This window comes from Amblyomma mixtum, chromosome 10 (genome assembly GCF_055824585.1).
Source record: "Amblyomma mixtum isolate Tamu chromosome 10, ASM5582458v1, whole genome shotgun sequence".
Lineage (NCBI taxonomy): Eukaryota > Metazoa > Arthropoda > Arachnida > Ixodida > Ixodidae > Amblyomma > Amblyomma mixtum.
Window position 1 is genome coordinate 163,442,897 of NC_143021.1, and position 17,084 is coordinate 163,459,980.

Below are 17,084 nucleotides of genomic sequence, written 5' to 3' on the forward strand. Positions count from 1 at the left end.
TTTTTTTTCCTTCAAAAAAGTACACTGCTTGAATTATCAAATACCCTAACAAATAAAATTGTAAGACTGCCTAGTAATTGCTAGGCATTGGCCCAGAAGTTTGAGCATGCACCTTGCATGTGGACGGCGCTGGGTTCAATCCCCAGTGCTGCTGGGTAGATGCCAGCTTTCTACAGGCCTTGCTTTTAGCTTTTGTGGCATGAAATGCTTTGGAAAAGAGTCCTGTAGCAGACAATTTCTTCAACAGGCCGGTGATTCGGTCCACTATCCAATAACTTAAATCTGCTTCGTGCGATAAAGACCAATAGTGGCCCTTTTTCTAATATTTTCAGACAGGAAATGTAGCATTCCTTTGTCTTAGGAAGTACTATTCAAGCTACCCTAGCCAAAATCAAATTTACATGTTGCAAAAGAACATTGCGTGTTGCATAGCTAATGTTGGTTTACATTACACACAGCAAAGCCATCAAACATACAAAATCCATTTCTCACCGTGACCATACATCTTTCTACAACTGTCGCGCCTCAAGCCAACCTTGGCACGGTTTTATAAATTTTGAAAACAAGTATATTGGAACCTTTGCTTCAGCCTTACAGGACTTGGCTGACAAATGATGCACCACGCAGCCCCATGATTAATTAAGAAACTAACTTCAACAGGTTTTTCAGTACAAAAACCTAGTCTCTGAACACTGCAAGAATATTTTCTGGAAGCGTCTTTCTATTTCTTCAGTGTTATTATGTGGTATATGCATTTCAGTTTGCACGTGTCTTTTGGTAGCGAAACATCCTAAGTGTGTTAATGAACATTCGTGAGCGTTTACCATAGGTGGTTGCATTTGACAATTTTGTTCCCCTCTTCTGCTTTGTGCTCTTCACCTAATTTTTTTTTTCTTTACTGCTTGTGCTTGCTGTATGCCCTCCTCATATCATAGTGATGTAACGAAATCTGACTCGACATAATTGTCCTACCGATACAGATGGCTTAGTAGTCTTATAAACTAATACTGCTATTAAGGGAGTAATTACTCATTGACGTCCACCCGAGCGCAGCCATACGGCAACAAAGGAAAGCTATACAGCTTTCACAGAAACTTCGTAGTTAAAGAAAAATTCGTCCTGGTCCGGGGTTCGAACCCGGGACCACCGCTACACCGGAGCAGTCGCTCTACCAATTGAGCTAACCGGGACGGCAAGCTTATGGTAGGGCGAGAGCGAATTGATCTATAACTCGAAGTGAGAACAGTGTTTGACCAAATATTTAGGGGAATCCCCCAAGGTGGAGTAGATTTGTAATAAGGGAGTAATTACTCATTGAATGAGTAATTACTCCCTTATTACAAATCTACTCAACCTTGGAGGATTCCCCTAATTATTTGGTCAAACTAATACTGCTCATGTTGCCGATACTGGCAAGCATCAGACTGATACAGAGTTTTGGTGCAATTTTCATATAAAATTATAACGCATTCTGACGTGCTTATCAAACAATGTGAAACATTTAGACTCTTTTATAAGCATAGCATTCATATTGTTTTTAGAGTACACTCAAAATTATGCTTGATATGTATCTGGTCTTAAAGGGCAACTGCACCACTTTTTGAAAATCCCAAGCTACTCAAGGATTCAAATCTTTACAAGCTGTAGGTAAACCATGCCAACAGTTCTTGCATCAGCATTTAAAATATTGACATAATCAAAGATTAAGTTTTAGCCTTTTCCTCACAACACCGCAGGAGTGCAGAGAAGGTTGGTGTGGCGTCACGGAAGGCAAGATTTCAAATTTTCACTGTCGTCGACCACACCCTGTCGTGCCTTGTTGCGTGCTGCTGAACAACGGTAGGCGACATTTGCCTTCGACGACCTTAGATTTTTTTTCCTTGAAAACAAGCCTTGATGCATGGGAAATGTAGCGGTACAATCGATGACATCATGATGCACACCCCAACTTGGCGCTATGCGCTGCGGAGAAGCTTCAACGCCGTCAGGATTTCAGACAGCATTTACATCATCATTTCAAATACTCGCCCAAAAGGACTTTGCATGCTTTACCTTCAAGTTTCATACATTCACCCCCTTTAAGCTCTTCAAATTTCTGAAACCTATGCAGTTGCCTTTTCAATGTCAAACTTGCCTAGTTATGAAACTTACTATATTTGTGCCACTAAAATGCTGATGCTTGAAATCATCTGCTTCCCAGAGCCTCCATTGCTAACGGGTAAAGCTAGTACAAGGAAGCATGCCTTTTCTAGGCACATAAATTTCATCCTTAGAAGCACCTGATGTAACATCGCTTGGTGAACTCCATCCATTGCGAGATGAAGTCCCCTCCAATATCCCGCCTATTAACCATGTCCTCCTGCTCTAGATGCGGCCACCTTATCCCTGCAATCAAACTAATCTCACCTGCCCACCTGACTCTCTGATATGTCTTTCTTGCAACAGAATCTATTCCTTTAGTATAATGGATCATCAGTTATCCGTCCTCCACATATTCACTGTGTACATTTCCTTGATTTCAGCTAGCATTTCCTTACCTCCTACTTGCTCCCTAACTCATTAGGATCTCCTCAAACCCTTTATCTTTGCCCTGCCATGTTACTTTCCATGCTTCACTGCGCTGTCCTTAATTAACATACCACCCTCATTATCACTCTCAGAGTTTTTCCCTCATGAGTGAGTGCAAACAAGATATCATGCTTTCCTTTTGAGGAAAATAGGTTATCTGGTTTTCATGGCTCAGTTCAGAATATTTGCCACCTACGCTACACTACTGATCTCAATAAAAGTCCGACTCCCTGGGCCACTTTACTATTCTATACACATGAACACATCACGAGAGGCACGTTTTGATGACTGTGTCATGTGCCTGTGCGTGCTTAACAAAATTAAACGTTTTCTCTGACTTTCAGGCTTATTATATTGTCTTCCTTTTTCCACACTAAACATGGACAACAATAAGCTGGATGGTCTCCGCCACAGTTCACACAATATGTTAGAAGGTGGAAGTGATCTGGGCTAAAGGGTGCTGCTGATGCCCAAAAATTTTGAAATTGCCAGAACTGCCTCTGTTCACATAAACTGGGCTCCAAGAGCGGATTTATGCCGCGATGGGGAGGAAAATCTTTCCCAAGCAAGAAATTTCACATAGGCAAACCAAACTGAACCCTATATTTTAGACAAAAAGTGCCCGTAAATACATGGTCCAAATGGGATTCTCCCCCCGAACCACCTCCTCCAAGAGTGACCCATAAGTCTGCCACTGCTTGGCCCATGCCCATTTCTGTAACAACTAATGCCAATGGGGTGCAGAGAGCTTTTCATGCCAGGTGTGATTTTTATTTTAGGAAGCGGGATGGAACTAAATTTAAAAAACAGCATTTTATTTTCGTCACATCACATCATTATTTTTTTACACAGCAATTACAAAATGGTATTGTGAACTCAGACATTTTCTTTTTATAGACATCAACACTTCTTCAAAATAAAAATTTGCTTCGTGTTCGTAGACTTGTGGGTTGTTGATGTTTTCCTGAAGGCACCGAGTTTCCATAAATTTGGGCTGAGCCCGACAAAAACATTGCTTCTGCAGCCAAATTGTTCAGGCTTTAAATTTGCACCACGCTGTATTGGGCGAGTTGGATGCAGTTCATCTTGAAGACGAGCCCAAAACAGACAAAGGACCGGCAAAAGAGAAGATGACACGGGCACTGTCTAACAATTGAAGGTTTAATGGAAAAATCAGAAAATATATAAGGTGAAAACGCATGAAACTTAAAACGAAAGAAAAACAGAAAAACATTAAGAATTACACTGCACAGGAAAGGCACTTATAAGGAATGCTGTCTCGTTTCTCTGCAAAGCAACAGATGGTCTTGCTACACACGTGTACGAGTTCTTAGCGATGCAACATGCTTTGAAAATTTGCTTGCCTATCTGGTTACTACTCTTGCATGCTATCGACGTTTTATGTAAGTCCCGCACGCAAAGATGATCTTCATGTTCTTTGCATTCGTAGCAGTGTAGCACGAGGTTGGAAGAAGGGGATTTTTTCCTTGTGAAGAAATTTTTCACACTCTTTCAATCTGACGTTTCAGAACCTGGCCGTTTGACAGCATTACAAAGGAACCCAACACACCACCCCTTCTTTGCAACTAATGAACTTGTCTGCATGCGACACAGTGCACCTTTGAACCTCCTTTCTGGAAGAGGCCGGTACCAGCCTCTTATTCACTGCAGCAAACACTTTCTAAACTTTATGAATGGCGGAGAACACCACCTGCACATTGTGTCACGCTGCGATCTTTCCTAGACGATGAGAGACACCGTGCAGATACCCAGATGGACACGACCTTCTTCTGTGTCTCTTCCTGGTGCCCCTGAGGGGAAGGCTAGCCTTTTTCTTCAGCTTTTCGAAGAGTCTTTCCGCCAACCGAGCAAGGTTCTTCTCTTAAATTTGGCACTGCAGGCATACTGAAGTGACTATAAGAACTGCAAAATAAGTCATATCAGCACACTACTTTTGGCTCTGGGACTCAGCTAAAGTACCTTAGAACACAGATGTTTCAGGCGTTTTTTTTTTGGTCTGCTCTATCCTTTCAAAGGATAATGAGGATGAGGAAATTAAGTGTTCCCATGCAGTTTTGTGCTCTACCTATGGCACCACTCACCCACCGTATATAACAATTAAGCATGAATGGGTGTAAATGTCTCCCTACTCTCCTATGGAGAGAAATATACGTTAAGATTCACAAGACTAACTTGAGCTCCCTAGAAATTGGAAAAAAAATTTAATTGTAAACTATGTGACTTAACATCCCTCAGCGACGCGTGAGCTATTAGGAACACCACAGCGGTGGACACCAGATTAACTTTGACCAGCTGGGGTTCTTTAGGGTGCACGTGCAATACCCAGCAATTGAGGATTTCTGAATTTCTCCTTGACTGAAGTCATACTGACCTAGCCACATGCCGCGGTAAGGCCGCTGACCTAGTGGTTCAAATTGGAGGAGTAGATAGAACAACAACAGGAAAAACTATTTTGCAAAAAGGACTCGAGAAAGAAAAAAACTTGCAAAGACAAAGCTAGGAAAATGCGGTAAATATCTTTACCCTGTTAATATCCTACAAGAATCTGCTCGAGCATTTCGAAAAACAGAACCCAAAACTATCTGCACCCAGTTTACACATTTTACATCAGTGCATATATCCTCATATATGCAACCAAGATATACAATGCACCATTTCCAACTGCAGTTCTCACTCTGTCAGACAAGAAATAATGATCTAATTCTAGACGAAGAAGGATAAGGTTTTCGCATAGTTCACCTGAACAGACATGTTAAAGCATGTGTTTAGGCTGATTGGCTCATGGTTTTGTTTTGCTAGGTCGTCGGCAAGTCTGGCAAGGATATTAGACTAGGTTAAGCTCTGATCGAGGCTAAGGTGATCCGATCTATTCACGCCTGGAAGCTGATGAAGATGACAATATGCAGTGCATAGTGCAAGAGTGTGGTGTACTTTAACACGAGGCGTGATCGCCTGTGCCGACAGCATAGTGCTCTAGAGCACTGGCCATCGAAGCTGACCTGTTCGTTTGAAAAACAATAGTAGGAGACTTTTATTCCAGGCCACACTGCTGGAGAGCTTATTTACAGAAACATGCGCAGACATGCTCTTCTCTTTATGTGACAGTAACCAATGGAAGCCAGACAAACAGTCTGGCTACAGATCACTTCAGGTCTTTCGTATTTGAAGGCCTCATGGAATCTTCATAACCACCAAAAAGAAAGAAAACAATTTTGAGGGGCGGGCACAGGGAACTTTTTTTGCTTTCAATAGCTTGAAGCATCGGAGTGGCATCGAGCAAAGTGCGCCATCGAAGCCCTGTATGTAATTAGAAATTGCACTCGATGAAATTGCTATGCACGCCAAATCTTCTGACATCCTGCATGATAATTCTTTCCCCCTTGTGGAACAGTGGATAGCTGAGTTAGTCGAGACAGCCTGATGATGACGGTGGCGTTGTCCTTTGAATCAGATTGGCACAGCTGCTGTGGTGCCCAGCCAGAGTACACAAACACGTGCACATAGCACACACTAGTCACTCCCTACACAGAATACATGCACATGCATGAACACACACGCACACGCACACGCGCACACACACACACAACTGGAACAGCAATGACAGCAGCACATCGTAAGCTTGGTGGCCATTTCAGTAACTGCTGCCACATGACACCCCCAACCAGTGTTTATTGAGGTGCTCCTAGTATCGTGGTACACAGCACCCACCATCCAGCAAGGTGCTTCTCGATGGTCTCCACTGGGGCTCGGACATTACGTTTGCTGCTCTGATCGCGATGCAGTTCCTCTAGCTGGGTGGGAAATGGAGACCCAAACGCCTGTAGAATTTGTCATCCGCGGTGGACTAGAAAGGCCTTGGCAGGAGAGAGCCAAGTGCTCCGCAGTTTTGTCTGCTTGCCCACACATTCGGCATATCGCCTGATCAAATCGGCGCCATGGAAGGTAAGGGCAGCCTGTCGGTAGCCTTGTGAAGGCCGTAACGGATTTCCAGCGAGCATCTCCACTCCCAGACATGGGAACTGTAAACTCTGGGCGAAGGTCTTATTTTCCAGAGTTAATTCTTAGTCCGCCGTGTTGGTTCCAGCCAAACAGAAAACCAGTCTTCTTGGAACTGAGCCGCGGGTTCAGACGAGTAACCACATTCCCGCAATTGTTTAGCAGAAATCGCAAATCCTTGGGGGTTATTCCACAGGCAGTACTAGATTGTCCGCGGCAGTCGTCGTCCATGCCAGCTGAACCATTCTGCGACCTAAGCAGCTCTCGCTCGATGCTCGCCTTTAGAATATACGAGTGGCGACGACAGACACCCTTGGCGCAGACCTTTCTTCACTGCGATGGGGCCGATCGAGGACCCATCGCAGTATCGATCGAGTATCTCCGTATGGGCGATCTAAATGCCGTCGAACCGAATTCAATTCATTTCCTGCAGTTCATCGGTGCGAACTCCGCCGCAAGCCATGGCCGCCGCCTCGCCTCAACTCATGCGCTTTAAAGACATTTCGACCAAATTTTAAAACAAAACCTAACAGTTGTACTATTATAGGTGAGTATTTAAGCTGTAACTGAATATTACAAAAGGTTTATGTTGATTTTATGCGCCCTTTTGTCTAATTATGTTGTCACGTGGGTATCTGCGTGTCACGAGCGATATAGCCCCCCCTACGTGGATGCTGACACGCGCGTGTCACCATCGCTTTCCTTCACTAAAACAGCAGTATCCTCAGATGTCCCATGAGTAGGCTTGCATGTTTTTGCTGTTAACATTTTTGTGTCGTCAGAAACGTTGCCCATCGGTTTTCTGTGGCAGTCTTAGCAGCTCGATTCAAGCGATGGAAAAATTTTAAAAAGAAAAATTTTGCTGCGCATTGGAAGAATGTACCGTTGCGTTCAATATTTCCAAAACATCGGCTTGCAATATTACAATTTGCAAAATTTTATTCCCTTAGTATGCGGTACATGTCCTAAACGACAGTTTGGAAGATGAGATTAGCAAGATTTGCAAACATTCGCAGGAGAGGGTTGATCGGTGGTCATTGAGAGGTACCTTTGTCATCCAGTTAAAATAATTAAGCTAATGATGTTCTGCGAAAATCGCTGTATATATACATACGATACTAGTAAGCCCTTTGAATTAAAGTGGCGAGGGATGCCATCTTGCCCCCATTTCTCTCCCTTCACACTCACATGCCTGTAATTGAAATTGCGCGTTTTATTTTTTGTTTATTGTACCAGTAATTTCCTCTTGTGTCTCTGAAGGGCTCAGTTAACAACAGTTTGGACGATTACTTCCAGTAGAATGTATGTATTTGCATAAATGCAAAAATGTATACAGTATAATGAAAATATTTACTGCACAAAGGCAGTGAGCCTGCTGGACACATCGACAGGGACCACTCGGGTAGCCCACGTCAGAACAGAACGTCGCTTCAGCGGGGTCTCACCGGGCGCCCTGTCGCAACACGCTGGCGCCTCGAACCTTACAAACGGGACCTCCTTCTACTGTCAGTGGGTTCAAGGCAATCCATGTATAATGAGAAAGGGGGGGGGGGCAATCGTCGGCCGGTTGATGGACGTACGAACGGATGGATGGATGGATGGATGGATGGATGGATGGATGGATGGATGGATGGATGGATGGATGGATGGATGGATGGATGGATGGATGGATGGATGGATGGATGGATGGATGGATGGATGGATGGATGGATGGATGGATGGATGGATGGATGGATGGATGGATGGATGGATGGATGGATGGATGGATGGATGGATGGATGGATGGATGGATGGATGGATGGATGGATGGATGGATGGATGGATGGATGGACGGACGGACGGACGGACGGACGGACGGACGGACGGACGGATGGACGGATGGACGGATGGACGGAGGGACGGACGGACGGACGGAGGGACGGACGGACGGACGGACGGACGGACGGACGGACGGACGGACGGACGGATGGATGGATGGATGGATGGATGGATGGATGGATGGATGGATGGATGGATGGATGGATGGATGGATGGATGGATGGATGGACGGATGGACGGACGGACGGACGGACGGACGGACGGACGGACGGACGGACGGACGGGTGGGTGGGTGGGTGGTAATAGCTTTACCCTTTCTATCGAACGGTAGCGCAGGGCCGGCCGCCTGAATGGTTGCCGATTCTTGTGCATGGGTAGTCTCAAGCAATTTTGATGTGCTGGTGGAGTTCAGTGTACGAAGGCATTTGAATGTGTGTCCGCATCGCGGAAAGGTACGCGTGTACATAAAGCATTTGTTAGCTGAGAAAATTCGATTCGCATGCAATAAAGAAAAAAAGATCCTTCGTAGTGTGTCCTGCGCGAGCTCGCCTCGCAACCTGAAATACCTTGGTTCGATTCCTCGTATCTGCACTACATTTTTTACATTTGGAGGTTATCTTGGTTGAACTTCGACAACACTGACAGCGCCAACAATGACAACGACGCCGACATAGCCCTTTCTGCGACACGAGTTCCTTAACGCAGTAGCCTTAAAATACTCTTTCTTTATGTCCAGTTTTCGTGCCCTATATATACCGAGGCTGATTTTCCTTCCGCTCTTTCCTTCCACATCCTTCTTTCTGTCTGCTTTAGCTCTGTTTCCACACTAGTTTTTTTTTTTACTTAACCTCATACCTTACCTGTAGGTACTTAGCTCTTATCTTTCGGGTTCTGTTCGTTCACATTTTATTCATACTCTTGTTTCCTCCATTTCGGTTAGTCTCTGGTCATTTTTAAGTTTGTTAATTGCTTCTCGAACTTCTAACAACGCCATGCCCATGTTCCCCCGAATTCCTTCATTCGGCTTGTCCCCATGTACACCCAAGGCTAATCTGCTACACTTCGTTGTCTGATTTCTAGAATTTATTGTGCTTCTGATTTCATGCACAGGACTGTATTGCCGAATTTGAGACCCGGTACAATAATTATTTTTCATACCAATCTAAAAACATCATGCCTGTTATAGTTCCATAGTGCTCTATGCTTCGTAATCTCTGAATTTCTTTCCCCTTCTCCCTCAGAATCATTTGGTGCTCTTCCAGATATGTTTTCCTTCAGTTGAGTCATATCCCTAGATACTTATAATTCTTCACATGGTCAATCTTACTCCTTTGTATTTCTAGTGGTTCCCCTCTCATTATAATACAGCACCATTATCCCAGACTTCTCTCTACTGAAATGTATTCCTAACTTGTCGCGATCCCTCCACAGATCCTAACTACTTCCTGCAACCTAGCCCGCTTGCTTGTTAGGAATACAATGTCGTGCGCATACATTAGTCCGGCCAACGATTGATTTACCTTCTGGCCGCCTGGCATATAAATCACGTCATCTCCTGCCTAACTCTCTTCTAACCTCTTTTTCCATTCGACTCATCTATATCATGTATATCTGATGTCTATCATGAAAAGCCGGGGTGATAGTGAACAGCCCTGTTTTAGCCTACTTTTAATTTTAGCTGGTTTTGTAGTTTCTCCAATGTTACCACCACCTCACTGTCTCAGTATACACTGTGCAAAAATCTACCAGATTGTCATCTAAACCAAATTCCTTCAATTGGCTACAAAGCTTTTTCGAATGTTTATGTTATATGACCCCTTAACGTCTAAAAATGCTATACATAGTTGCCTCCGAGTGGCTTCTGCTATCTCTATACAGTGAGTTGCAACGAATAGATTATCCTCTGACCTTAGGTCCTTTCGGAAGTGATTCTGCAGCTCTCCTAGGATCTCCTCATATTCAATCCATTCTTCCATTCATCTTTATCATCTGCATCGCAAGCCTTTTTATAACTGTTGCATCCGTAATTGATCGGTACGACTTAATGTTGTATTTGTCTCCTTTACCATTGTATGTTATTCATCCAGCTCAATTTCTAATCTTTGGTGAATTTCCTCCCCCTGTTATTTTTTCAATGATCTGTCGTTGTTGTAACGGCGTTGTCGGTGGACAAGCCGCTCCCGGTCGATGCATCAGACAGCGTAGCCAGGCCGGAGAATGACGCTTTATTCTCGAATCAAGGGGTATTATATAGCCAGAGGGGCGAGGGAAAGAAAGAATGAAAGATCGGTGTCGGCACGGGTTCATAGTTGGTGGCTAATCGCTTCTGCTATCAGCAGCAGTCATAATTTCAGTTTCATTTTTTTAGCCTAGTACGTTAATTAATCTTACATGGTATGCCATCTGGTCCTGTCGTTATTACTACGGGAACCTTGCCTTCTATTCTGTCCCATTCGCTTGCAGTCACCTCCCTGAGCTCTTCCTCCCCTGCCCCGTTGCCGTCATTGCTCTCCTCTTTTTTGTTCACCTGTGGCTGTGCAAATCTGTCCTCGATTGTTTGTTTGATATATTCTTGTGCTTCCTCACCCTCCGCTCTTTTCCCCTCATTTGTGATCAGTGACTGTTGGACCCCTCTGTACTCTTCCCCCGTAAATAATCTGTTCCGAAAACCTCGTTGCAGCATTTCTCTGTTTATCTCCATCATCCACTGAACCCTTGCTTTTCCTATTTTGGCTTCAATTAACACTGAGGCCTCCCTTTTGCTCTCAATGTGTTCATTCCATTTTGAATCTACTTCACCTGTTGCGGCCCACCTTTTCTTTGCTAATCGGTTCTCTTCAGATGCTTCTTGGCTTCGTGCTAGGGCTACTCTAACTACCCTGCCCCGTAATATTGCTGCTCAGCTGCCACGACGTATAGGCCCAACAAGCCTTAGCCGAATTAGAGAAAAAATAGCGCCAAACCATGCATGCTTGAATAAGAGAAAAAATAGCGCCAAACCATGCAAACTACAAGAAGTCTCGTCCTCGTTCCTTTCTCGTGGTGTGCATGGTTTGGCGCTATTTTTTCTCTTATTCAAGCATGCATCAACTAGCCCAAAAAGAGGTGTTAATGAAGCCTTAGTCGGGCGCGCCCGGGCGGTGGCCACCGCCACTGGAGTCCCATACTGGGGACCTCCACCTAGCGCTTGTAAGAATCGGTCCCTTCCGGGCTGATCCAAACATACCTTCTGTCTCTTCCAAATAAAACTTTTCGCCACCACTACCACCACGTAGCTGAAAGCGCGGCTAAGGTGCCCACTGTCCAAGGGGGCCAGTTATGCGTCTTTGCTTTCCAAGCTTTAGGTTATTTGAAGGTTAAAACTGGACGTACGGCGAAGGCTGCTCCAGGTACCGTAGGGGAGCTTTCGCTTACGGCTGATGGCTTCAGTTGCGCGTTTCTGACACCATGTTGTCAATGCCTGCGCATGCAGCGCACATCTGTCAATACCGCCACTTAGCTTAACGCACGGCTGAGGTGTCCACTGTCCACAAAAGGGCAGTTAAGGCATAGAGAAAAGAATGTTTCTAGCAGCTAGAGGGCCAGGTGGGCCGCATGTTCCGTTCTTGATGGAACAGCGCAAAACATCGGGACAAGAGACAAGCATGTTCCGGCGGGTTTCCAACAAGGGCACGGGTTTTGCGATGCAAAGACGCTTTGCGGCGGGCGAACGCATTCGTGGCCACTCGAATCTTGTATTCGACTCCCATCCACCTCCGGAAACAGGAGGACGATGCCCTCGAGGTCATCCTCCACAAAATCATGAAACCAGCTCTGGACCTCCCGGTTTCTACCTCTACAAGCCACTTCATGGCTCGGGGGATGGTGAACACTTCAAGGGATGGTGCGCTGATATTCACTTACTTGAACGAGCCTCGACTCGTAATGGACGTAGCGCAGCCTCTGCTTACCGGAAAAGATGATTCGCGCTTTGTTCAACGTCCCGAACTAGCGTACCTCCAGCATTTCGCCATGACGCCACTGGAGACTTAAGCGGAGCGATTCCGCTGTGTCTGTGTTTCATACGGTGACCACGGCGCAACAGACATTGCCGCCGTCTTTCCTCAGGGAGCCCGTAAGTGGCATCCTCTTATTCAGCAGATTAATCTAGAAATCCCCTATAATGTTCTCTGCAATTTCGGCTTTTCGGGGTAGATGTTCTGATCCCGTACCGGCAGAACCGATGAATTGCGAGGAGTCCGGTCATAGGTAGGCTATGTACAGTCGCCGGTAAAAAAGATTAGCACACATGACGGAACACCAGAGCGCCGGAATGACAGCACGTGGCGCTGCGGTTGGCGAAGAGGCTGATAACGAGAGTGCCGGGCCGTTCCCATTCTACAGGATTAGGGGGGTTGAGCGGACTGCCACGGACAGCAAAAGTACTGGCTAAAAGCAGCGCTATCATCTATTGTTCCCGCGAGTTCCTTTTGACAAACCATCACATACATAAAAAACAGTAATAAAAAGAAGCCATCTTTGCTCATGATAACCGAGCCAAAATAAATGCCGCAAGCACAGTCACGTAGAGTCGGCACATCAACGCTCGGGCGGTGCACGCTTGATAAAGCTTACTTCCTGCCATCCCCCCCCCCTAGGCTGCAAACATGGAAACGGCCCGTTAGGCAGTTCTGCGTACCGCAGCGCCGCGTGGTGAGATATACGAATTCTGATCGCCAGTGATCTGTGCTAATATTTTTTGCTCGCGACTGTACGCAAATTCGTATCCGTTCTTCTCAAATACCTCGTGCAATGATGCAAGGGCTCTCGGCTTGATGACAACCACGAAGTCCCCGGGTGTCGGCTTGGTAATGGCTGCCGCCTCCCCGTCGTAACAGGCCAGTCTGGGCAGCCCACTGTGCGTTGAGAGGAAGCCGGCGAGTTGTCGGAGCGCCACGGCAGCCTCAGACTCCTCCAACAAATGCATAATCATCGACTCGCGAGGGGATCGTCCAAATGTCGAGCAAGCGTGGGCTACTCCCCTCGCTTATCGCATCTACCAAAATTGTAGCCGAGACTCGGGTCCCGCGCACCGCGTCTCTCGTATGGGCTCAAGTTCACCAAGGCCTCCGCGGAAACGAGGCAGTCGACGCCGCCGCCCGCGCGCGCTCTCTCCGGGCATTTTCCACGGGACCCGACGCTGACCAGGACTCCTATTTCAGCCCGGTTTACACTGTTAATAAAACATGCGATTATTAGAGATCCACGCACCAAACTCTTCCCAACCCGTGCAAAGGGCTGAGGAAGGCCAACGAGCGGGTACTCCTGCGCTTGCTCACCAACACGATGCTGTGTCCGGCAACTCTAAAGCATTTCGATCCTCAATTCGACGGGCGGTGACCGCACTGTGTGGAGCTGTGTGACACCTACCACATGGTGTGGCCTACCAGCAGAACCCATCCCTACTCCCAATCCCAAACTCCACCCAAGAGGGCTGGGAGGCGACCTTGTCCTGCTGCTACACCTTCGAGGCCGAAAGGGCTAGAGCTGTGCACGGGCTCGGGCCGGCCCGAAAGCCCGTACCCGGCCCGGCCCGCGGGCCGGGCTCGGGCCTTGCGGAAGTCTATTCACCCGGGCCCGGGCCGGGCTCGGGCCACGGTATATTTGTCTCGGACGGGCCGGCCGGGCTTCGTGATCGCGATTGCTCCTGCGTGGCTCCAGCCGCCCTACTGTTGCAAGGTTCGGAACTAATCTCCACATGAGTGGTCTCACGAGCCCAAATGACACTGCACAAAGGAAGGTGAGGTGTGTCGAACCGAAGGCACTCGCAAAAGTACCCTCCGTTAGAGCTGTGCACGGGCTCGGGCCGGCCCGAAAGCCCGTACCCGGCCCGGCCCGCGGGCCGGGCTCGGGCCTTGCGGAAGTCTATTCACCCGGGCCCGGGCCGGGCTCGGGCCACGGTATATTCGTCTCGGACGGGCCGGCCGGGCTTCGCGATCGCGATTGCTCCTGCGTGGCTCCAGCCGCCCTACTGTTGCAAGGTTCGGAACTAATCTCCACATGAGTGGTCTCACGAGCCCAAATGACACTGCACAAAGGAAGGTGAGGTGTGTCGAACCGAAGGCACTCGCAAAAGTACCCTCCGTCACGAGTTGACGGAGGCCGGGAGGGAGGAGGGGGGGTCATTATCACATGTACAGGACAACAGCATTCTCGCTCGTGTGGCAACAACGACGTGTTGTCACCATTATCTTCTTGGTCGCCATGGTTACCTGCGTAGGCGCATAGTTTAGTTGCCGTCACGTGAATGCACGGAGGTCGCGCGACTCGATTCGTCACGGAGGACAGCGAAATCGGGCATCAAACATGCCCCTGGCGACTCATTGGGGTCCCCTCTTCCGTGACGATTCGAGTGCCTCCGCGAGTCACCAGAGTGAAATTATCTCTTTCTGTTTCATGGTCACTTCAATTTCAGTTTTGCAGGTCGGGCCGGGCCCGGGCCGGGCCTTAACTAACTCGGGCCGGGCCCGGGCGGGCTTAGGTTTCTTCAGTGTCGGGTCGGGCCGGGCCTCCGTCAGTAGTGTAGGGCTCGGGCCGGGCGCGGGCTGAAATTTTCGGCCCGTGCACAGCTCTAGAAAGGGCCTTAACGCAGCGCACCCGGCCTGCGGTAACTGCAATTGGAGCGCCTGACTAGGCATCCCGCCTAGTGGTTGTAAGGGCGCCACCCTTCAGGTCACGGCCTCCAACACCTCTCCTTACAACTAAATAAATGTTTTCACCACCAACACCTCTCACATCTTTCAACTCCCATCTGTCTGCACCGTGGCCGCGATTGTGGCTCAGCCTGAGCCAACGGGCAGGCCCGTGGACTTTCCTTTCATCCTTCCTACACTTTCAAAGCTCAAGGCCATTTGAAGGTGAAAACTCTTCCGCTGTTCCAAGAGGGCAGTTATGCGCCTTTGCTTTCCAAGCTTCTCCTCTACTGGTTTCGTCGCTTACAGCGCGTCTAAGGCGTCCGCTCTCTCAGGGGCAGTTATGCGCCTTTCCTTCGCTTTCGAAGCTCAAGGTCATTTGAAGGTAGACAGGTGGTGGTGGTGAGACACTTTTATTTGAAGGCCTAAAGAACTAAATTATGTAGCAGCATTGAAGCCGGCCTTCAGGCTGACGGTTGTGGCATCCAGGCCATGTCAAGTCGCGACGTCCTCTGCCCAGGTCACCAGCCGAAGTTGGGGATTCGGCTCGGTGCTGGGCAAAGCAGGCTCCCACTGCTGCAGACTGTTTAGCTGCCAAGAGGCAGGGGACAGGTATGCTATGCAGGAAGATATCGTAAGAGCATAGTTGGCTCTTCGGCTGTGATATAAGGCGGCAGGCCGGCGAGTACGCTCCAGGGTCGAGGACGGCAGACGTGCGCGGCTGAGAAAGGTGTGGGGCTGAACGTGGCGCCGCAAGCGCTTGTGGTAGTGGGAAAGGAATATGCGTTGTTACGTCTCGCTTTCGTCCTGGGGAAGACAACGACATGGCAGCAGCGAAACGCCGACAAACCCCGAGACGCGCGTTGGGTGAGCGCCTGGATTGCCACGGAAGCCGCGTCCGTCTGCCCGGTTGAGCGAGCGTTTCCCCTACACCGAGTGTGAACGCGCGTTCGTAATGCGCGGGAACGCCGCTCATGGACATTGCGGCGTCTACGCTACGGTGATGGCATCGCCCCCCCTCTCCCAGCGCGTGACGGCGGTGTGATCTCTCGGGAGTGAGTGCGTGTGTGTCTGTGATTGATGCCAGTGAGAACTTCCCTGCAGGCCCGGCCCCCATCTAGGGACCCTAGGGAAGGGAACTCGTTAAAACCCCGGCAGCGGCACGGCCGAGGAGCTCTTTGTCTTTGAATGATCTCCTGATGAGCTGTCGTGATGCAGCGTTCCTGCAGCTCATTTGTAAATAAGAAAATTGCTGTATAAAGTCCTCCTTCATTGTCTTTTTCCAGCAGCCTCGTCTCAGACGTCCCTCATTCTCTCTCCGGCACACGACCATGCTACCTCGTATTTAACAAACTGGTGGCAGCGGTGGGGTGCTGCTACCTCGTCCTTAACAGCGTGGAGGGGTGAAAGTGAGACAAGAGAGGCGGTAGTGTAAAGTAATATCATGGCACACGCGGAGCGCGTTGCGCGTATCCATTCCCGGCGGGGGCGGGCTTGCTCGACCGGTCGAATCGCGAGCGATACAATTAAACGCCTCGTTGCCAGGATGAGCTGCATGAGCGGGCACCCCGATGATTTGGATGGGGCGAGAGGGGATGGTGTCTGAACGTAAGATGCCGATGGCCGGGGTGCCACCCGTCCAACCGCCTAGTTGTAGACCGCAGCCTTGGAGTCACTGAAACTGTATCTTGCGGAGGTCTGCGTGATGGCAAGGGCAATAGCTGCCTCCTCAGAATGGGTTGGAGAGAGTTGTTAGTGATTGCAAGGGTGTGGCCTGGGTAGCGGCTGTGTGAGGCGGCATCCACATAAGCCATGGCAGGTTTCCCTAAGTGCTCACGCCAGAGAGCGGAGGCTCGCGCTGCTCGGCAGGAGGGGTGGCGTTCAGGAGGCGTATTCTTAGGAAGGGGGTCAACGGTTAGGAGAGAGGAGACGTGGGAAATGATTGGCAGTGAGGTGGGAAGGTCGTAAGGTCATTTAAAGGTCATACCGCAAGAGCCACGAAATAAGCCC